The sequence below is a fragment of the Arachis ipaensis genome, chromosome B9 (assembly GCF_059453495.1).
Source record: "Arachis ipaensis isolate K30076 ecotype BB chromosome B9, ASM5945349v1, whole genome shotgun sequence".
NCBI lineage: Eukaryota > Viridiplantae > Streptophyta > Magnoliopsida > Fabales > Fabaceae > Arachis > Arachis ipaensis.
The window spans coordinates 91,063,626-91,087,477 of NC_142444.1; positions in this window are offsets into that span (position 1 = coordinate 91,063,626).

Sequence of the window (23,852 nt, forward strand, 5' to 3'; positions counted from 1 at the left end):
TCGTCCAAGTAATACCTTACGTGAGTAAGGGTCGAATCCCACGAAGATTGTTGGTATGAAGCAAGCTATGGTCACCTTGTAAATCTCAGTCAGGTAGATATAAAATAGTAATGGGGTTTTCGAAAATAATACTAAAATAAGGATAGAAATACTTATGTAATTCATTGGGTAGAATTTCAGATAAGCGTGTAGAGATGCTTTCGTTCCTCTGAACCTCTGCTTTCCTGCTATCTTCATTCAATCAATCTTACTCCTTTCTATGGCTAGCTTTATGTAAAGATGTCACCGGTGCCAATGGCTACTTTCGATCTCTCTCGGGAAAATGATCCAAATGCTCTGTCACAGCACGGCTAATCGTCTGGAGGCATCACCTTTGTCGTTGGTTGCATCCTATTCCTCCCTGTGAAAATGGTCCGATGTGCTGTCACTGCATGGATAATCATCTGGAGGTTCTCGATCATACTGGAATAGGATTTACTATCCTTTTGCGTCTGTCACTACGCCCAGCACTCGCGAGTTTGAAGCTCTTCACAGTCATTCAATCCCAGAATCCTACTCAGAATACCACGGACAAGGTTTAGACTTTCCGGATTCTCATGAATGCCGCCATCAATCTAGCTTATACCACGAAGATCCCAATATCTCGGACTCGGTCCCCTGTATTAGTAATCTAAGAGATACTCGTTTAATCGAAGGTAAAACGGGAGTGGTTATCAGGCACGCGTTCATAGGGAATGATGATGATTATCACGTTCATCACATTCAGGTTGAAGTGTGAAGGAATATCTTAGAAGTGGAATAAGTTGAATTGAATAGAAAATAGTAGTACTTTGCATTAATTCTTGAGGAACAGCAGAGCTCCACACCTTAATCTATGGAGTGTAGAGACTCTACCGTTGAAAATACATAAGAGAAGGTCCAGGCATGGCCGAGAGGCCAGCGCTCAAAATGTGATCAATAGTCTCCTAAGATGAACAATGGATTAAAACTGAGACCAAAGATCTCTAATACAATAGTAAAAAGTCCTATTTATAATAAACTAGCCACTAGGGTTTACAGAAGTAAGTAATTGATGCATAAATCCACTTCCGGGGCCCACTTGGTGTGTGCTTGGGCTGAGCTTGAATGTTACACGTGCAGAGGCTCTTTCTGGAGTTGAACACCAGCTTTTGTGCCATTTTGGGCGTTGAACTCCACTTTGCAACTTCTTTCTGGCGCTGGACGCCAGAATTGGGCAGAGAACTGGCGTTGAACGCCAGTTTGCGTCATCTAAACTTTGGCAAAGTATGGACTATTATATATTTCTGAAAAGCCCTGTATGTCTACTTTTCAACGCATTTGGAAGCGCGCCATTTCGAGTTCTGTAGCTCCAGAAAATCCACTTTGAGTGCAGGGAGGTCAGAATCCAATAGCATCAGCAGTCCTTCTTCAACCTCTGAATCTGATTTTTGCTCAAGTCCCTCAATTTCAGCCAGAAAATACCTGAAATCACAGAAAAACACACAAACTCATAGTAAAGTCCAAAAATTTGAATTTAACATAAAAACTAATGAAAACATCCCTAAAAGTAACTAGATCCTACTAAAAACATACTAAAAACAATGCCAAAAAGCGTATAAATTATCCGCTCATCACTTCTTCCCTTGAGTTAGCTTCTTGCTTGGCGTTTTCTTGGGACACGCCAATAGAGGCTGGCGTTGGCAACGTGCCCAATGGGTGGAGATCCAAGGCTTTTGGCGTTAGTCTCAAACACGCCTCTTGTTCCTGGCGTTGGCAACGTGCATCTCCTTTATGATCACTCTCCAGGGCTGCCTGGCGTTGTCACCAAACACGCTAGTGAAAGCTGGCGTTGGTAACGTGCTCGAGCTCCCCTAGCTCCTCTCCAAGGCCTTGCTTTCTTGCTGCGTTGCTGGCCAGCGTTGTTCACAAGCACGCCTTTGTTCTAGCATGGTGGTAACATGCTCAAACCTCTTCATGGCATTAAACTTTGTTTGCTGCGTTGCCTTGGAAAACGTTAATGAACCTTCAAGTTGGCAACGTCCTTGTGGCTGCCTTCTTGCTCCAAGCTTTGCTCACCACGTTGCTATTGCACACGCCTTTATACTCCAGCGTTGGCAACGTGCTAGCCTCCTTCCCTGGACCAAGTCTTGCCTCCTGGCGTTATTGCCAAGCACTCAAGTAGAAGTGCAAGTTGGCAACGTGCAAACCCCTGCTTCTTTGCCAAGTTTGATGTATCTTTAAGCCTTCTTGCTCTCATTCTTGCTCCATTGCTTTCTAGCTTCATTACCTAGCATAAACCAAAGAAACTTCCTCAAAGTCTTGCCATCTTATGAAATAAATTTCAAGGGAATCATTCACATCAACTTGTTTATAAACTCCTTGAATGTTTGCATGAATTTGGCCAACAATTTTACCTAGTTCTTGGTGTTTTAATGCATGGAGGTAAAACTCATAATTTTTCTAGTTTATTTCAAAGATAATGAATGAAACTAAGCTAAAACTAACTAAACTGACTAGCTAATATAGCAAATATGCGAATGCATCAATCAACCCTCATGGCAACAACCACCTCCAATGGACTATCAACAGCCACCACGATATGCCTATAAACCCTCTCCTCAACACAGCTTTGAACCACCATACTCACAAGCCACCTACAACCATTCACCTCCATATGACCCTAACCCTCAACCACCATACCAACCACCTTATGAGCCATATAAACCATATATAGAACCACCCCAATTCCAACCCAATTACTCACAAGAACCACCACTTCAATATTCACCATCTCCATATCCATCAATCCAAGAGCACTATGATCCTATTTATGAAAGCCGAGTGCATCAAGAGACAACGGATCGTTTTAAGGAAACAGTGGATCGATTTCAAACAACCATTCGACAACTGGAGCAAGCAGTAATTCAATGGGTTTCTAGGCGCTCAAATACACAAGGATCAGCCACAGCTTCATGTGGACAATCTAATGAAGAACATAGTATGAAGGAGATACTAGAAACTCCAGTGAACAGTACGGAACATGACTTTGTACTGGAACAAGTGGAGGAAGCTAGAATTATTGAAGAAGAAGAAGTGGTTGAAGACTTAGGAGATGCAGAACCTCCATGGGAAAGTCCAGTCATAGAACCCCCTTCCAAGACGGTTGCATTTGATGTTGAGGAGGGTGTACAACCTCCAAGGCATACCCTGGTTGAAGACTTGGAAGAGGTTGAAATTGAAAAAGCTTACAAGGAGGTGGAAGTTGTCAGAGAAGAGCACAAGGGAGTGGAGCTTGCAATTTCATTAGAAATACCTCCCCCTAAGTTACCATCATCCTTCACAACATTCAAGTGGGTAAAATTCATATCCTTTAGCTTTCTAATTCCACTTGAATATGGGCTACTGGAGATGGATGGTCAACTTAGAGCTCTTTGTGGCATAGAGAGTAAGAGAAAGATGGTTAGTGGTTGGAGTTGTCCAACAAGGTTCAACATGGTTGCATACTCAAAGTTTAAATGCAAAGATTGGTGTAAAGCTCAACTGAATGGGTCTAGGACGCTGTTTGGTAGCTGCAGTAAGAATTCAAATTACTTATCACCCAGTTGGAAAAATACAGATCCCGACATGGATGGGTGAAAAAGCAAGATTTGGGATCCTAAAATCTGCTCTGACACTTGTTACCCCGGGAGCCTAAGAATCTGTTTGAAGCTTCTTAAGGGCTTTACATGCTTAGTTTGGAACCCCGGAGGTTACTGGAGATACAAACATTAGTGGAGATTCCTAGATGAGTTCAAGCACAAACCACAATAACAGGAAGCTCACCAAATGTCCAACTTAAGGACTCTAACTAAAAGTGCTAGGTGGGAGACAACCCACCATGGTATAATCATTCCTTTCTCAATTTTAATTTTATTTAGTCTTGTTTGTTTTTGAATTTTATTTTATTTTGTTATATTGAACCTGGAGTTTTGCATCACATTCATATTAATACTACATTCTGCATTTTTCAGAATTCAAAAAAAAAAGGAAAAACACGCACGCGACGCGGCAGCGTCGCTGACGCGTCCGCGTCACCAATGCAATGGGAAGAAAAGAAAACGAACAAAAAGTCACGCGAGAGCGTGGCTAGAGGCGTGCCAATGGCACAAATCGTCCCACACGACCGCATCGCTGATGCGACCGCGTCATATGGGAATAATGGCCTCCCACGCGACCGCGTGCCCCACGCGGCCGCGTGACCAAGATTTCGACGTCAAAGTGGTGCACACCCGAAAGTTGTGCGAGAGTGGTGCTGGATTGGTGCTGAACGCATAATCCTTCCCACGCGGCCGCGTGACCCAAGCGACCGCGTCATATTCCTTTAAAGCACACTCACACGATCGCATGCCCCATGCGATCGCGTCACTTAAAATTTGGCACTAATAAGATTTTGAACAGAGAGTTGTGCGAGCGCGAGGCTGCACTCGCGCCACTAGCACAAATCGAGTCACGCGATCGCATGACCCACGCATCCGCGTCGCTTGACCTTATTGCGCACTACGCGGCCGCGTCACCCACGTGACCGCGTCGCCAGCGTCACACACCTTAACCTAATATGCCAAAATATTTTATCTTCCCCAATCCTAATTTTTCCTCCCTCCTTTCTTACTTACTTCTTCTTCCCTTCCTTCCCTTCTCATTCTTCTTATCTTTTATTTTCTTTTGCTTACTTGCATACTTTCATTCATTGCATTATTTTCATTAGTGTTGGAATTTTATTTGGGTCATTGTGGATTGTTGCATAATTATTTGACAATTATATATTACTTTTTAAAGGATGCTTGCATGTTCAATTTAATACTTTCAAATAGCTTATTTACTATGCATGCTATGTGTTTGTGAAAAAGCCCATATGGCATTATGCACTTCTCTATTTTACTTTATACTATTCAATGCTTGCTTTTCATAAACTCCCTTTACTATTGTATTAATTGAAATTAATTGTCAATACAAACATGATGGTTTGTTACGAGTGATGCTTGATCTATGCTACTCATGCCCTTTGCCGGCATGCCAATAAACACCTTGCATTCACTTGTCCTTATATGCACTAGCTATTTTCCATTGATGGCTTTTCACATGTACTCACGAGCATGTGTTAATGTCAGTTATATCTTAATGTGCATCCATCACCACCTTTTCCGTTCTCTTCCTTGCTATATATATCTCTTTGAATTTAATTTACTTTCTCTTTCCTTTTTCAGGATGGCCACCAAGAAAGGAAAAGAGAAAGCCATTCCCAAATCAACAGCAAGAAAAGGAACAAAAAGAGCCCCAGCTGAGGAACCACAACCCCCATCCACTTGCACATCTTAGCATGCACCGAGGACGGTGCAATCTTTAAGTGTGGGGAGGTCGATACCGATCTCCATGGGTTAGTTATTTCCTATTTCAACACCAATGTTAATTTGTTCATTGTTGCATCTGCATATTTGATTGCATGTTTATTTGATTTTGTGCATTTAGTTACTACTTGGTTAAAGTAATAAAATTCTTTTTAGGACCCTATTTTTGAAAAATTTCACTAATTTAAAATGAAAATTTTTGTGTTAAACTTGTTTGAAGTTGTATTTGGAACATGATTTTTGAGCCAAAGAACACACAACCTGTGAGACTTTGAGCTTATTTACATGGTTACATTATTTAACCATAAATTTTTATTCTTGTGTGTTTCCTTCCCTATGATTGTAATCTATATTTTGTTCCAATCTATATGTCCATTATTTAGTGTATTTACATGCTTGCATATGATTGAGGCCATTGTTTGATTCTAGCTCACTTATCCCAAATTAGCCTACCTTTTACATCACCCTTGTTAGCCCCCTTGAGCTTCTAAATCCCTCCTTGTTTTAATAACCACATTACTAGCCTTAAGCAGAAAAACAAAATAAAAATCCCAAGTTGAATCCTTGGTTAGCTTAAGATAGAAATTGTGTATTGTTTAAGTGTGGAGAACCTTATGGGAACATGGATGATAAAAACAAAGGTAGAAAATTAAAAAGAATAAAGACATTTCAAAATAAAAGTTTTGGGAAGCATGCTCATGTAAAATCAAAATAATCAAATTACCATGTGCATTGAAAAAAATTCAAAAGAAAAAAAGAAGTTTGATACATGAGTATGTAATACAAAAGTGGGAAAATTTGGGTAGCTAAGTATAATTTTAATAGAGTGTATGTATGTTAGGTGAGAACTTAGGATAGTCAAAGATTTAAATTATAGCTCACTTAGCCATATATATATATCCTTACCTTTACCTTAGCCCCATTACAACCTTGAAAAGACCTCATGATGTTTGCATTTGTATGCTAAATATTTGTTGATTGGTTAGATGAAGAACAAAGTTTTAGAAAGCATTATTAGAGAAGACTAGAGTGAATTACCCTATACACTTGAGAGATTAGAGTAATATACACTTCCAGTGAGGGTTCAACGCTTAAATTCTATGTTCCCTGCTTTCATGAGCTGTCTTCTTACAAGTTTACTTGCTTTTTATTGTACGATTTGAATTAGTGGAAATTGGTTTGTATTTGTCTTGGAGAACTTATTTATTTTTAACCAAGTAGGTAGGAACATTTTTTGCATGTAGTTGCATTCATATAGATAGATTGCATTTCATACATCTACCATTCCTCTTCATCTTTATAGTTCTCTTAAGCTTAGCATGAGGACATGCTAGTGTTTAAGTGTGGGGAGGTTGATAAACCACTATTTTATGGTTTATCTTGTGCTCAATTGAGTGATTTTCATCAACTCTTTACCCACTTATTCATACTATTTGCATGGTTTTACATTTGCCTTCCTAATTATGTGCTTTGATTGAAAACATATTTCTTTGGACTTATATTTGCTAATATTAATCCTCTCTTATTACCATTAGATGCCTTGATATGTGTGTTAAGTGTTTTCAGAGATTATAGGGCAGGAATGGCTTAGAGGATAGAAAGGAAGCATGCAAAAGTGGAAGGAATACAATAAGTTGGAGAAATTGCTAAGCTGTCCAGCCTGACCTCTTCGCACTCAAACGGCTATAACTTTAGCTACAGAGGTCCAAATGATGCGGTTCCAGTTGCGTTGGAAAGCTAATGTCCGAGGCTTCGATTTGATATATAATTTGCCATAGTTACTCCGACGCCAAACGACGCGAACGCGTGGGTCACGCGGACGCGTGACCTGGCCAACACCCAATCCGCACGGCCGTATGGACGACGCGGCTGCGTCACCTTTCCGCGACCTGAACGTAACAGAAATCACAGGGGGCAATTTTTGGGCTACTTTTGACCTAGTTTTCAGCCCAAAACACACAGATTAGAGGCTATAAAGTGGGGGAATGCATCCATTCATGAGGAGGCTCTCATAATTCACTTTTCATGTTTTAGGTGTAGTTTTAGAGAGAGAGGTTCTCTCCTCTCTCTCTCTTAGGATTAGGATTTAGGACTTCTCTTAGTTTTAGGAGTGACTCTCAATCCCAGGTTCTTTATTTTTATTTAATTTATAAACTCTTCCATGTTACATATAATTTTCTTAATTAATGTTATTTGAGGTATTTCAATTCATGATTGCTTTCTTTTATTTACATGATTACTGCTTCCCATCTGAAGACATTTTTATTCCAGTAGATTTACTTTTTCCCTTTTGGTTTTGGTTAAGAAATCAGTAACTCAGGAGTTATCCAATTCAACAGCATAATTGTTAATTGTTATCTTGCCAATTGAGTTGAACTTCAATAATCCCAATCTTTTCTTAGGAAATAAATAGGATTCGAAGATCAAACCAAATTGTCCCTTGACTTTTCTTTGCTTTAGTAAAGGTTAACTAAGTGGAATTAAGATTCAACTTTCATTGTTGTTGATAAGAATAACTTGGTCTGGACTTCCAATTTCTAATACCTTGCCAAGAGTTTATGTTTATTGTTATTATTTTATTCCCTCTGCCATTGCTTTTCTAACTTTTTACCTTGATCCAAAAACCCCAAAACATACTTTTGCATAACCAATAATAAGAACATACTTCCCTGTAATTCCTTGAGAAGATGACCCGAGGTTTAAATACTCGGTTATCAATTTTAAAGGGGTTTGTTACTTGTGACAACCAAAACGTTTGTACGAAGGGATTTCTGTCAGTTTAGAGATTATATCTACAATGCGACTGCTTTTATGAAATTCTTTACTGGCAAAAATCCTAACGTCAATGCCTAATCTCAAAGTTGGGCACCCAAAATCTGAAGCTTAGTGCCCAGGACTGGCGCCTGTGCCCTTGCTCCAAGCTGGGTGCCCAACCTACCTCCAAGCCCAACTCCAAGGAAGTGGTGGCCAATGCCCTTACCCCAAGCCCAGTGCCCAAATTGGGCGCCCAACTCCACCACCATCAAGCCCAGCGCCTTCCTGAATGGGAGGAAGCAAAAGTGGGCTATTGCCAAGCTCCAAGAAGTGGCACATAGCACCACCGAAATTCTAAGTATTGGGTGCCTAGTGCCTAAATCTGAAGCCCGGCTCCCAATAAAACTTCAACTTGTAGTGTTTGAAAATGCTTGAAAGCCTAATGCCAATCCAAAGAGCCTAGCGCCAAGACCAAATTCAACTCCCAGGAAGATCTAAATTCAATTCAAGATTCAAGATTTAAATGATTAGTTAGCAACAACTTCTTCTAAAAAGATAAGATTTGGTTGTTAGAATTTAGATTAAGTTAGATGTGTATTTGAATAAGTTGTTATGTTTCTCTTCGAAAGATAAGATTAGTTTTTGAATTTCAATTAGTTAGGAAGTTAGAGTATAAATAAGTGAACAAGGTTCAAATAAAATATCAATTAATATGAAAGATCTTTAAGTTTATAGATCAAAAAACTCTTTAGTCTTAGGTTATTTTCTTTTCTGTCATGAGTAACTAAACCTCCTGTTGTTAAAGGTTAGGAGCTCTGATTGATTTTATGTATTAGTAATGCAAGTGTTTTCTTTATTTTGATTTATATTTTTCTACTTTTTCAAGATTGAGTTTTCGTTCTTCATCATTAATGGTCAGAAGTAATGGAAAATATTCTAATTTTGTCTTGAATTCTGTTATTACTTTGAAAAATTTAATATCGAAATTAAAACTCTTTCTCATGATTTTCAACCTGACTAGGAATAGTATTTTGAAAGTTGTGTGGCTTTAAATTGAAACCATTCTTAACCTCTTCTCTTAATTAGTTGACCAAGAAATTGGTGATTAATTAAGTTAAGATAAATTATATTGTCAATGAATTGAAATTTAATTGTAATGATTTGTTGTGAAAAGATTTTTTGCATGAGTCAAAGTAGGAAAATAGAAGTATTGCTCTTTCTAAGAATTAAACATATCCAAAGCCTTTAACATTTATATTCTTGATTACTTCTCCAAAGTTTCTAAGTTTTCTCTCATTCACAATCAACAATCTTCTTTACTGTTCTTGCTTCTACTTCACAATCCAAATTTCTCTTTGCCAAGGTTTGATTGATCTAATTAGAGATTCAATTAGACGTTACTTGCCTCAATTTGTTAATCCTCATGAGAATGATATCCACTCACCGTGGTATTATTTGGAGTAATTTGGTGCACTTGCCAATTTATGAGCATATCAATTTCGCCTCATCACTTTAAACTGTAAATATATATCTATTAGGTCACACATCAAAACTGTGATATAGACCATTTTTTATGAAACGATAACCATTGACCATTTCAGCGTCACACTTTAAAACCATGACTAAAGACCCTTTTAGATCATGGTTAAAAATAGTGACTGTAGATACTTTTAGATTAGAGTTTTATAAAATTGTGACTATAAATCCTTTTAAGTCATTCTTTAAAACCATGACTGTAGAGTCTTTTAGGTTATAGTTTTTACGTCATGATTTTTAAACATGATAATAAAAAACGAGACATAAAGCCTGAAATAATTTTTTTTAAAAAGAGTCACTGAAATATTTTTTAGGTCGCGGCAAAAAATTGTGACCATAAAGGGTTTAGATCTCGGTTTTTAAACGTGACCTAAAAGGGCATAATCTAAAGGCTAAAATATCGTAGTGCAACCCTCGTAAAAATTTCTTTTAATAAAACTTTTAAGGCGGTATAAGATGTAACATGTTATTATTATTTTTTTAATTTTGTGTAAATATCCAAATTAATTTTTAAAGAATTTTATATCAAATATTTTGGTCTCCAATAAATATTTATTTTTTGGACATTCTCGAGAATTACTCTTGTAAGAGAAATTAGTCTTTTCATTACTTTCGATTAACTTTATAATATGTCTGTATTGGAGAAATAAATTTTTAATAAAATTTTTTATAAGACAAATAAATTCAAAAATATCACTCTAAAACAAAATATTTTGCCTTTAATGACGGAGGGATAAATTTGTTTGTTGGTATTAATTTTTAAGAACTTCTAAAAAGTAAAAATTATATTAAAGATTAAAGTATTTAATTTAAAATTTTGTAAAGATCAATTTAAGTGTTTAATTTTCATTTTCAGTATCAAGACATTAATTAAATTCCCCACTTTCCTATGTAAGTCTTCTCATATATCATCACTTTGTTTGAAACTGGAGCTGTGCCTGATAGGCAGTTAGGTTAATTAAACTTGACTTTTATAAGTTATATTCCTAACTCAATAATTGATGGCTCGACTTCGTCAGGCACCCACCCTCGGTAGAAAAATGACTGAACTGCTTTATTATATTTATTTGACGAATTTAATATTGATGTATTGATAGTGTAATGAGTTTTATATAATTATTTAATTAAAATTATATATTTAGATAATTTTTTAAATATTAAATTAACAAAATTATTTATTTTTATAAATGTCATATTAAAGAATTAATTAATTTTTTATATTAACAGTATATAAAAATTAATTTTTTATTTTATTTGTTATGAAAGGAACAAACACGTACTTATATTATGATTAATGTGGTTTTCAAGTACAAATTGATCAGGCTCGACGCTGCTATTTCATTGATTCTAATTAAAGTAATTAGGTTCTTCCAGAATCTTCATATTCATATAGTAATATAGATTTCAATATTCTATGAAGTCCACTCTTCCCTGGCATTGAAATGATGAACAATTTTAAATAAAGCGGAAGAACGTACAACACAGAACATCAAATCATTGAAAATTTTATTAACCAATCATAACTAGTCATGTTCTCTAAAGGCTAATAAGGACCTTTTACAAGCTAATTAACTTAACGATGATGATAAGACATTAGTTAAGATAACAAGTATTTTGATGGATTAACTGAAAAATAAAACTAGTAGTTTTATATTCGAGTTTTAGAATATATATATATATATATAATTTCATTTGAGATCATCAAGTCAGATTAATCGAATTGTAATAAAATTCAGATAAATAGAGGAAAAAATTTAACTAATTTAACATTGCAAATCATAGATACAACGTTTAATTTCCTACATTAAAAACAAGTTTATAAAATTTAAAACCAACGTCAGCAATAAACCTAATTGTTAATTGATATTCAACGGAGCAGCTTAGATTTAATTAATTTTCATAAAATAGATGATGTTTGATCCTCTTCTCTTCGTGCTGGATATTCAATATTCTAGTGGTTCAATGACCATAGCTTAACCGAGAGGACAATTTTTAAAAAGGGTATTAACTAATATAATAATCACCAAAAGTTGAGTTTCCTTTCGTGTTATTAAGTCGTAATCCTATTTTTGTCAACATCAATTTACGCCCTCTGATTTATCACTTTTTATAAGAGAAGTGTTAAGGGGTTAGTAAGTTTTGTGATTTATAGTTATCAATTAATTATTATTAGTATTTTTAATGATATAAGATTATATCTAATGATGTGTGATTATTCATTTTTTTTATTGATTAAATACTAACCAAATACAAATACTAGTCCGCTAGACTTTCTCTTTTTTTAATCTCAATATGTCAAATGCTAATTTCCTTTAATTGTTAGAAAAATTTAGTAATCAATAATTGAGAAACCAACTAGTTGTTTATTATTACAATCTACAACTTACAAATAAAAATAGTTAATTTCAGCACATTTTAAAATTTAACAAGAAAGAATATGAGTAGAAAAATATATTAAAATATAATAAATTCGATATTGAATTTGTATTAGAAAAAGTCTAGGGGTTAATAACTTTGTTAAATTTTGGTCAGTATGTAACCAGCAAAGAAAAGTGAGCTATTGGATGAAATCTCACACTAATCTCACACCATTAAAATTATCATTGATGACTACTTGATGGTTACAAATAACAAAAGTTGCTGACCCTAACATTCCTCTTTGTAATATTACAAAAAAAATTCCCGTGACGCTGGTGATGAGTTTAAATTAAAATTTTTGTTTGACGCACCATCAAATGATTGAGATTCACAAACTCATCTTTGCCATGTTAACTACACTCGTTCTAAGTTTTCTCTACTGTGTGCGGAACTTGAAATAAAATTTTGAAAGATCAAATAGAAGATAATTGTTAAGATGTTTTTGATATGAACTCTATTTAAGATAAGTTCGCCTAACCTCATCTCTCTAATTTGGGTGATATTGCCAAATTTAAAGCTGTTTTTCAGTGTCTCGTTCTAAAGAATTAAGGTCAAACTCATCAGATCTTTGAACTTTTGAAAGTTGTATCTCACTTTCTTCGTGATTCATTAAAATAGAAAAACTATTCACATGTGTTGATATTGTAAAGGATAATGCTATGTAACCAATAATTTTTTTAAACAATATGAACAACCACCAATCAAATTAAAACACACTACACCTCCAAATTAACCACCTAAATCTTAATATTAGAATAATCATCCGCACACCTAGTGAAATGAACATCCGATCTATCCATTGTTCACATTGTTTAGTATTTTCATTGTCTACCTATACTTTTCCTATTGTAAAAATTATATGTTCTCCTTCTTGAATATTAGCCTTCCTCTTAAAAATGCATCAATTCTTTGATTTTTCATGATTATTTTATATAAAAATTTGAATATATATCCTGTAAAATATGTAAAAAAAAAATTAGAAGGATAAATATTAAAATTTATAATATTTATTGAATTTTTTTATCAATTTATACAAATACAATAATATCAATACTTATTGAATATTCTAATATTTTTTATCATATAAAAAATTAAATTAAATAAACAGTAAAATATAAAATAATATTAAATTACATAAATAAAAAATGCCTAATTTTTTATATTTGAATCCAAAGGTAGAGGGAGTGTTGTTTATTGAATAGAGAGTTGCGAAATGCAAATACACTCAGTTTAGTCCAAATCCAACAAGGTTTGAATGGTTAAAACTAAAAAATTATTGTACAATAAAAACAAGAGATGAAGATTGAACTTTAATATTTTATGTCATAGTAAATTAAAGTATTTGAGTCAACTGAACTATTTTTTATTTTCTAAAAAAGTACTACTAATTTTTTTAACAAAAATTTGGGGCCATGGCTCTCCTTATCTTAACTAAGCTCCACCCCTGCTCTACTTCATCTTCCTTTTCTTAAAGTAAATTCATCTTTCACATTATGATAACTATTCCAGTCAAGATATCAAAAATATTTTCATACAATGATCTTAGTTTAAAAAAAATGATGTATTTATTTTGTAATATTTTAAATAAAGATAATATTTGTATAACATATAAAAATTAAATTTTAAAATTTATCATCTAATAGTTAAAATAAAATATCTTTATACGATGACAATTATAAAATTTTTATTAGAATATCCATCTCTTATCATTGCCTTTTCAATTATGACTGAACAATCTTAAGAAGTTTATATATTTTTAACGAATTAAAAATTTATTACACCAATGACAATATTAAAATCAAAATTGTAAAAATTAAAGCAAAATAAGAATAAATATGTATAGACGAATTCTTTGCGCCGACTTTTAAATTTTTTTACTCCAATTTAATTAACAATAATAAAAGATTTACTTTTTATAATATCATGTGTTCAAAATGAAAAAATTATTATTCATTATGAACTAAGTTATTTATCATTGTTACCTGCAAATTTAATTTGAATATTGTTTATGTTGCACTCTCTTGAATCCCCCCTCTTTTCAAGTTGCAGGCTTCCTTTCTATGGACTAAAGTAGCAGATTGGCAAATAAAACAAATGTTGAATATCTTGTGAACATTGAAAAAGTTATTGACTGAAGTCAGAAGTAGTATTGATCTCCAATAGAAGTAGGTAAATATTGTTAATTTTAACAAGAGAAAATTTAAAATGATAGTATTTTTATTAAAATTTGGTTAATATTTAACTAATAATAAAAAAATAAATAATTTTATACTATTAAATATAAAAATATTAATAATAACTAATTAATAGTTATAAATCATAAAATATACTGACACCTAATATTTCTGTTCTAACAAAAGTTGATGGCAAAGAATAAGTCATCAACAACACATTGAAAGAACAAATAAAGCCTTGTGTGCTATATAAATATATTAAATGTGAGAGGTGGTGTGAAGTGCACCAGTATACTCGAAATGTGATGGATGCGTGCATAAGTTATGATACTATCATAAATATATTGATTACGGTCAAATTTACTGTCAAATTTAACAAGAAACTTTACCATCAAATTTAGGCGTGGATTATTTTATGGTCAAAGACAAAAATTCATTTTAGAAAAATATTACCAACCGATTAAAATTTCCATTGTAAAATCTAATAATAACACCAAGGTTCTGAAAATCGGATTGGACCGATCGGTCTGACCGATTGAACTGCAAACTAAGATTTATTATTGTTTGGTTTAACTTATAAACCGCTAATTTAAAAATCGCCTAAAAACTGTTGAACCGGTCGAGAATCGGTCGGTCAGATCGAACTGGACCTCGGTTGGTTTTGCTGAAACGGTGTCATTTTGGCTTTCGGACAAAAAACAATAAGGGAAAACGTTCGGTGTTCAGTCTCCTCCAGTCCTCCTTTTCTCAAACTCACTCTCAAACAAAAAACAAAATCCTAGCAGCAGCCTCCACCGCCGCTGCAAGGAAGGAGACACTGCCGCCGTCCGTCGCGCCATCGTCGTTCCTGAGCTCCCCAACCTCTGTTCACTCCAACTCCTTTCAACTCTCACTCTCTTAAACGAAGCTATATTCCCCCAAAAAGAAACCCTAGCTTACAATAGCTTCCGCCGCCGTCCGTCGCGCTCAAGAGCTTCTGTCCTTGTTTGGTCGTTGTCGTCGTGATCCAAGTCTCCAACTCCTCTCCTCATTCACCAATCACAGCTTCTTCCTCGTTCTCCGCGTCTGTCGTCTGGTCTACCTCTGCTCAGCCACGCTTTTGCCGCCGTCCGTCATCGTGCTTGTTGCCTGGTCATCGTCGTCCGTCGCGCTCAACCACTTTTCCTCATACTCTGCCTAGACTGCTCAGATCGAAGAAGGTAATGGCTTCTCTGCTCACTGCTAATGCTTGTTTTTCTTTTTGTTTTTATTTCTCATTCAGATATTATATTGATTATTGAATGATTGATTGATTATTGAATGTTTAATTAATTATTGATTAGCTTTGCTCAATGCTGTTGTGATATACTCTACTGTATTTTGTGCTCTGTTATGTTGTGATTCTGTGTTCAATTAAAATTTTGTTTGAGAACTTAGCTTTGCCATGCTTGATAAATTATGCATTTCTTGAAATCTGATTTTGACAATTTGAGTTGTTTATGAAGCATAGTTCACTATTATTGAGGAGTATATGAAGCAGATTACTTGCTGTGTTTAAAGCAATGTATTAACTAAATTAGTTAATTTATACTTGACAAAGGGTACAAAAGATAGTGAAATCACTTAGTAAAATTAAGTTCTGTTAGTTATAGGAAATATATATCTGGTATATCAATTGAGATTAGTTTTGTTAAAAAGGAGTCTTGGGATGAGTCTTGAACATATATGTGCAAACTCAATAACATTGTTACTATATTTATTTTCTAAATGTAGGATCCAGAACCTTTGAAAAGTCTTATTATGATCAAGTCTCAAATCATATTGTTATTTATAGCCTTAATTTCGGAAATCATTTTTATTAAAGATAATTAAGGCAAGTTTTGATTTATTGAATTTGAGACGAGTTATGATTTTTATCCAATTTTATAACTATTGGGTTATTTTCTATATTCAGATTATGAATTTGGCAGTTATGAAATAAGAGGGATTTTACATGATTTGAACTAAGTAATTAATATTTTAAATATTAATACTGCTATTTTGGAAAATGAAGAAATTAAGTATATTATTTCTAATTATTTGGTTGGGACATTTTATTGAAAATAATTTGTAAAATTGATGAGCAAATAGTATTTCTATACATTAATTTTGTTGGATTAAAATTTATTCCAAATTACTATGTTACCCCTACTTTTATTTGAAATTACAAAAGTACCCCTAACCCTAAGTTTCAAAAATGAAGCCCTAGCCCCCCAAACCCAAGCAGCCACAACTACTACCTTCTCTACTCTAAACACACACACACACACCCAGCCACCAGAAGAGGGAAAGAATGAAACAGAAAGGGAAGTGGGGTGAGGGACAAACGAAGAAGGAAGGAAGGAAGAGAGGAGGGAGGAGCGTCGCCGGCGCGTCGGGCTTCACCACCGCCGTCGCGTCGCCGTCGTTAGACCTGCGAGTCGTTACCGCGCCGCTGTTGTCCAGGGAGCCACCACCTCGATTCGTCGCCGCCATTCGTCCTCAGCCTCATCGCGTTCTTGTTCGGCCACCACTGCTTCCATGTCCTCTAACGACGCTACTGTTGTCGCCGATAAAGCCGCCACAAAGAGGAAGTGAGGGCGCTGCTTCACGCCACGCCGCCGTCGCTGTTCTAAAAGGGGCTGTAGTCACCGTCGAGCATGATGAGTGAAGGAGAGGGAGAACTTGCGTCTGAGGTTGGAAGGAGGTGTAGTTTCGCCGCTGCTGGGGAAGAGAACACTTCTGGGAAAGGGAACCGGGGGAAACGGTGCACGAAGGGTGCTGTGACGGGAAAGGAATCCACCTGCGTCACCGTTGGAGAGAGAGAGATCGGAACGAGTAAGGAGGAGGAGGGTTGTGTCTGCCACCATTTGAGCTCGCCGCTGCGGGTGATGTCAAGCTGAACTGCAGCCAGAAGAGTGTTCAGGCCACCACAGGTGCCGCTGCCGGGCAAGGGAGTTGCGTCTCTGTGATACTGACCGCCGGGAGTGGTTCTGTGACTTTCGGAACCACCGTCGGAGCCTCTGGCTACTTCTGCCGTCACCAAAAAACTCTACCGGTAAGGGCTTTGAATTTGGTTTTCATTCGTTTAAGATTCCGGAAGCTTTATCGCCTCTGTATGTGGGTTTCAGTTACCAACGCTGGAGTCCGGTCGCCGCTGTCACTTGAGGTGGCTGACGCGCTGCCGCCGAACCGGTTCAAGAGACTGTCGCTGTTCGGTTCAGCCGTTCCTTCTTCGGTAAGTATGTTTCGGAAAGCCTCGCGTTAGTATTTCGTTATGTTTGGTTAATGAATATGAGTTTTGGTAACGTGTGGTCGAGTCCTGATTATTATATGTTACGAATAGTGTTGATATGGTTATTGCGAAAGTGGCTGGGAGCTGAGGTTTTGGTTGCCGTCAATTCGGGTTGAGGCGGAAAGGACTTGATGAGGCATTTGGGTTATGGATTTGCATTTTGAGGTAGGGGCGCTTTTCGAAAACTATAGTTTATTATCGGAATTATTACATATGGGTACTGATGTGAGGATGTGTATTTGGTGATTGTATCAGTCCTATGTATTGTTTGGTTGTTTTGTATGATTATGGGTGTTTGTTTGACTGGATTGTTGTGTGGTTTTGTGAAACGAAATGCTTTTCAAGTTGATTCTTTTAAAGCTTTGAGATCGAGTTTAATCCGTTGAGAATTGATATGAGTTAATTTTATTAAGAATGTGAAAAATAGAATTCACTCTTGAATTCACCCTGGCTTGCTTTAAATGATCTGGTTTTTTATGAATGATTGTTATTGAACCGTTTCTTTGAAACTTTAGAAATGAGTTTATTCGGCTGATAATAATGATTTGATTTTTGAAACAGTTTTCTTGAAATATGGTATTGAGATTAACTGTTGGATTTTGGCTTACCTTTGAATCGATTTTGGATTTTGGGCTGTTGGAAAAAGATTGTGGAATGGTTTTGTTGGGACCCGGACCGGGTGGCAAAGTCCAAGTTTTAGGGGAGATGCTGCCGAAATTTCTATAAAATCTGAGTCTTTATTGAAATGTTGTCTAAGAAAAATGATGAGCTGAAGGCTTCTACTATTTTAGTTGAAATATCAAGAAAAGGATGATTCATGCTTTTGAAATGAATTATTAAAGAGGGAATTGTGATTTAGTCTTGCTTCTTAAGAAAGGCATTGTATCTTTTTCAAGAGAAAGTTATTTAGATGAAACTTATGTTTTAAAGCTGTTTTAAATGTGACAAGGGCAATGCCTTTGAATTTGACTTGAGGGTTTCAATTAGAGGAGTTTCAATGATGCTGAAAGAACCTAAATGTCTATTGACAAGTTTCATTTTGAAATGTTTTGAGAAAGGTTTTAAGTACTCTTTGAACTCTGAATTCTTGCAAGACTAAAATAATTTTGAACAGTTGAAACGTTCTAGAATTTATCATGGGGGTTGAAGTTGGTTTTGCCTAAGTAAAGGAAACGACTTGAAAGAAGTAAATGATTACGTGACTCGGTTTGGCTTAGATCCTATTTTATTACTCAAATCGGAAAGCCAAGGTTTTAATGATTTTAAATGAATTTGGCGAAATGAGTTATGCTATTCTCCCCTAAGGACTTGGGACCTTGCCGAGAAACTTTGTTATAAAATCCCATTGTTGGATGGATGATTTTGAATGTTTCAAAATGAATCTTTAACTTTCCATGGTTATGGAAGTTTTGAAAAGAGGATGCCGAGAGTGGCATGGTTTTAAAAGGGGAATTTACCTTGAGTAAAAGTGGCTTATGAGCCTGAGATGATTTGAGAAATGAGATCTTTAAAGCCAAGGCTGAAAAGAGTTGGAACTTGATTTCAGAGTGAAATGATTTGGGAAAAAGTGATTTATGGCTTAAATGCCAATTTTATGAATTGATGATGTTGAATGTGGAAGTCCTGTTTTGTTGTGAGTCGGAATGGCTGTGTATGATTATAAATATTGGTTGGTTCTGGATTGAACCGTGAGCCGGAATGGGTGTGTATGATATGAATATTGGCTGGTTCTGGACTGAACCGTGAGCCAGATGGCTGAGATGGATGTTGATCCATGGATGAGATTGAATGCATGTATATGCTGAATCATTGATAAATGTGAATGTTGCACTTCCACTATCGGAGATAAGAGTTTCCCTGGGAGAAAGCAGTGGCTAGCCACCACATGCTCCAGGTTGAGACTCGAAGCTCTTTTGACCCTATGTCGTCAGGGTGGCCGGGCACTGTGAAAGCCCCGGATGAGCTCACCCCCATAAATATTCACCAGTGAGGGTGATGGATATTGATGCCAGGACATTTTGGCCAGTTTCACTGACCTTTTCTTTACTGTTTTTAGGGTAGTTTCATGCATTTTCTTAGAAAATAAGCTCCTTTTTGGGTAGATATTCGCTTACATCTTGATTCAAGCATACATTGTGCACTTTACATGGTTTCATGAGGATTTTGCATGAATTTAATGACAAATTGGATGTTGCATTTCCCATGACTTGGATTAGAACTTTGATGCACCTTATTGCTTGATTTCAGGACAAAAGAAGCAAGGAAGAACCACGTTAGCAGCCACGTTAATCTAACTAACGTGACCTCTAACGTGGAATGGGAGCTAACTTGCAAAGTTAATGAGAAAAGTAATCGCCAATAACACCCTTGAAGCCATCATAGCCCACGTTAAGAGTCACGTTAACTTAGTTAACGTGAACTCTAACTTGGAAGAAGACAATAAGGCTAACGTTAGTGACACTCCCCTTTGTCACGAACGTTGGACCAAGCTCATAATTGGCCACGTTAGTTGCCACGTTAACTTAGTTAACGTGGCTTCTAACGTTAAGAAGCAAAAGGGAAGCCAACGTTAGTGACATTCACCTTTGTCACTAACGTTGGCCAAGCTTCCATAAGCCACGTTAACTCCCACGTTAACTTAGTTAACGTGGAAGCTAACGTGGAGAGAGCAATTGGTCGCCAACGTTAGTGACACTTACCTTTGTCACTAACGTTGGGGTGAACCACCAAGAGCCACCATGAGCAACGTTAACTCCCACGTTAACTTAGTTAACGTGGAAGCTAACGTGGATAAAGAGATGATGAGCCAATGTTAGTGACACTCACCTTTGTCACTACGTTGGAGATGGCTAGCATGACTACGCTAGAAGCCACGTTAACCTAGTTAATGTGGACTCTAACGTGAGAAATAGGGGCACATTGGAATGTTAGTGGCAAAGGTAAGTGTCACTAACGTTCTCGAAGGATTGGCAAGCTTACGTTAAGAGCCACGTTAACTAAGATAACGTGGACTCTAACGTAGGGAAGGGGGAGGCTTATCAACGTTATTGGGAAAGGTAAGTCCCAATAACGTGTGCGAAGGACCAAGAGGCAATGTTAGTGGTAACGTTTGTGCCACTAACGTTGAGGTTAACGTGGCTCATACTTGGGTGAGCAACGTTAGTGAAAAAGGTGATTGTCACTGACGTTCTCGAACCCACACTTTCACTTAACGTTAACACCACTAACGTCCTGAGCTAAAAGTCCTTGCCTACTTCACACTCTCTCTCTGCAAGCAAAGCTAAGCCCAATGATGAAGATAACTGCTTTAAACTCAGGATCCAAAAGCCCATACCCAAGACTTGAAGAGCCAACTAGAAGATCAGAAGAGTAGTATATATAGGAGTAACTTTGAATTAGTAGAGAGCTGGAAACTTTAGGGAGCCTTTGGCCTAGAATTACTCTCTGTATTTTACTTTCTCTGCACTTCTAGTTTACTTTCAGCATGTATTCTCCATCTTTGTTTTCATTTTCCAGAGCTATGAACAACTAAACCCCGTTCATTGGGTTAGGGAGCTCTGTTGTAATTTGATGGATCAATTTTAGTTTTCATTCTCCTTCTTTTATCTTTTCTCTTGATTTTACTAGAAAGCTTTCGATCTTCATCCAATTGGGTAGTTATCTTGGAAAAGAAGCTAGTCATACTTGGATCTCTTCTGAACCTTGAAAGAGGAATGAAGGGATCATGCTAGAAATGCTTTCTCATGCTGGACCAAATTGGGTGTGGATGGATATGTGACTATAATCCTTCCGACACTTGATTTGGGAAATGCATGTGGTATAATCAGTGACCATACTTCATCTCTTCTCATGAGCAATTGACCAAGGAATTGGCTATTGATCAAGATTTGAGAGATTGAATTACAAGGAATTGTAATTCGATCACTTAAGATTGCCAAGGAGATCAATGAATGCATTGATTGAGGAAGAGATGAAAATGAACTTGATCCGGAGAATGCAACATCTCCTGAGCCCAATAAACTCCCCATTTCTGATCTTACCTATTCTCTTTAATTTCTGCCATTTACTTTTATGAGCAATTACCCCATTTCCATTTAAAATTCTGCAATTTACTTTCTGCCATTTATATTCAGCTCTTTATTTCCAGCATTTACTGTTTCTGCCATTTACTTTCCCGCCATTTAATTTTCTGCAATTCTCAACTCAAATTCTGATTCGTTCAACTAGAACATTCCTCTAATTAAAGTTGCTTGATCAATCAATCTCTGTGGGATTCGACCTCACTCTATTGTGAGTTTTTACTTGACGACGAATTCGGTACACTTGCCGAAGGAAATTTGTTGCAAGACAAGTTTTCCGCGTATCAAGTTTATGGCACCGTTGCCGGGGATTGATTTTGAATCAACAATGATTAAATTGGAGGATAACTAGATTGAGCATTTTTAGTTTGTTTGATTTAATTTTTTGTTTGAGTAATTTACTTTCAGTTTTAGTTAATTTCTTCCCCTCCCCCTACTTTTTCGTTTTTTTTAGTTATTTACAATTCAGTTCACTGACCCACTAACTGTTTGATATATTGCATCACTCACACTAACAGTAATTCTAACAGAAATACTTTCTGCATCTATTTTCCTTGCTTATGCTTTGTTGGTTGTATGACAGGGAGAAGAAGCGGGGCTTTAACTTCCTTTGATTCAGAACCTGAGAGGACCTTCCTTAGATTAAGGTGGGAAGCAAGAGAAAAACGAGTAGTGGGTGTCCAGGAAGAGGAGGAATACTTTGAACCAAACATGGAAGAAAACATGGAAAACCATCATGAAGAAGAGGCTCACAACCATGGCAGAGAAGGTCGAGCGAATCATGCTGGGGAGGAGAGAAGAGTTTTAGGCTCTTACATCAATCCAAACCCAGGAAACTGTGGAAGTAGCATTCAAAAGCCGACCATCCATGCCAATAATTTTGAACTAAAATCGTAGCTCATCACCCTTGTTCAGAACAACTGTTCGTTCGGAGGAGGAGTCCAAGAAGACCCCAATCAACATCTAACCACCTTCCTGAGGATATGTGATCGTCAGAGTTAGGCCATTCGCCTTTCCCACTGACTTTGTAGTGTTGGAAATGGAGGAGCACAAGAGTGCTACTCTAATTCTAGGAAGACCCTTCCTAGCAACTGAACGAACTCTCATTGATGTCCAACAGGGGGAGATAACCCTGAGAGTCAATGATGATGAGTTTAAGTTGAATGCTGTCAAAGCCATGCAGCATCCAGACACATCAAAAGACTGCATAAAAGTTGATCTTATTGACTCTTTGGTAGAAGAGATCAAGATGATTGAGAGTCTCGAATCAGAGTTGGAAGACATATTTAAAGATGTTCAGCTTGATTTGGAGGATTCAGAGGAGATGGAAGAGCCTCTGAAATTTCCTCTAGAAAAGGAAAAACCTCCTAAACCCGAGCTCAAACCATTACCACCATCCCTGAAATATGTATTTCTGGGAGAAGGTGATACTTTTCCAGTGATCATAAGCTCTGCTTTAAATCCACAGGAAGAGGAAGCACTTATTCAAGTGCTAAGGACACACAAGACAGCTCTTGGGTGGTCCATAGGTGACCTTAAGGGCATAAGCCCAGCTAGATGCATGCACAAAATCTTATTGGAGGATAATGCTAAACCAGTGGTTCAACCATAGAGGCGGCTAAATCCAGCCATGAAGGAAGTGGTGCAGAAAGAGGTCACCAAATTACTAGAGGCTGGGATTATTTATCCTATTTCTGATAGCCCCTGGGTGAGCCCTGTCCAAGTCGTCCCAAAAAAGGGAGGCATGACAGTGATTCATAATGAAAAAAATGAACTGGTTCCTACAAGAACAGTTACAGGGTGGCGCATGTGTATTGACTACAGAAGGCTCAATACAGCCACCAGAAAGGATCATTTTCCTTTACCATTCATAGACCAGATGCTAGAAAGACTGGCAGGTCATGATTATTACTGCTTCTTGGATGGCTACTCAGGCTATAACCAGATTGCAGTAGATCCCCAAGATCAAGAGAAAACAGCATTCACATGTCCATCTGGAGTGTTTGCTTATAGAAGGATGCCATTTGGGCTATGTAATGATCCTGCAACCTTCCAGAGATGCATGCTCTCTATTTTCTCTGATATGGTGGAAAAATTTTTGGAAGTCTTTATGGATGACTTCTCAGTATATGGAGACTCATTCAGCTCCTGTCTTGATCACCTGAAACTTGTTCTGAAGAGATGCCAAGAGACCAACCTAGTTTTAAACTGGGAA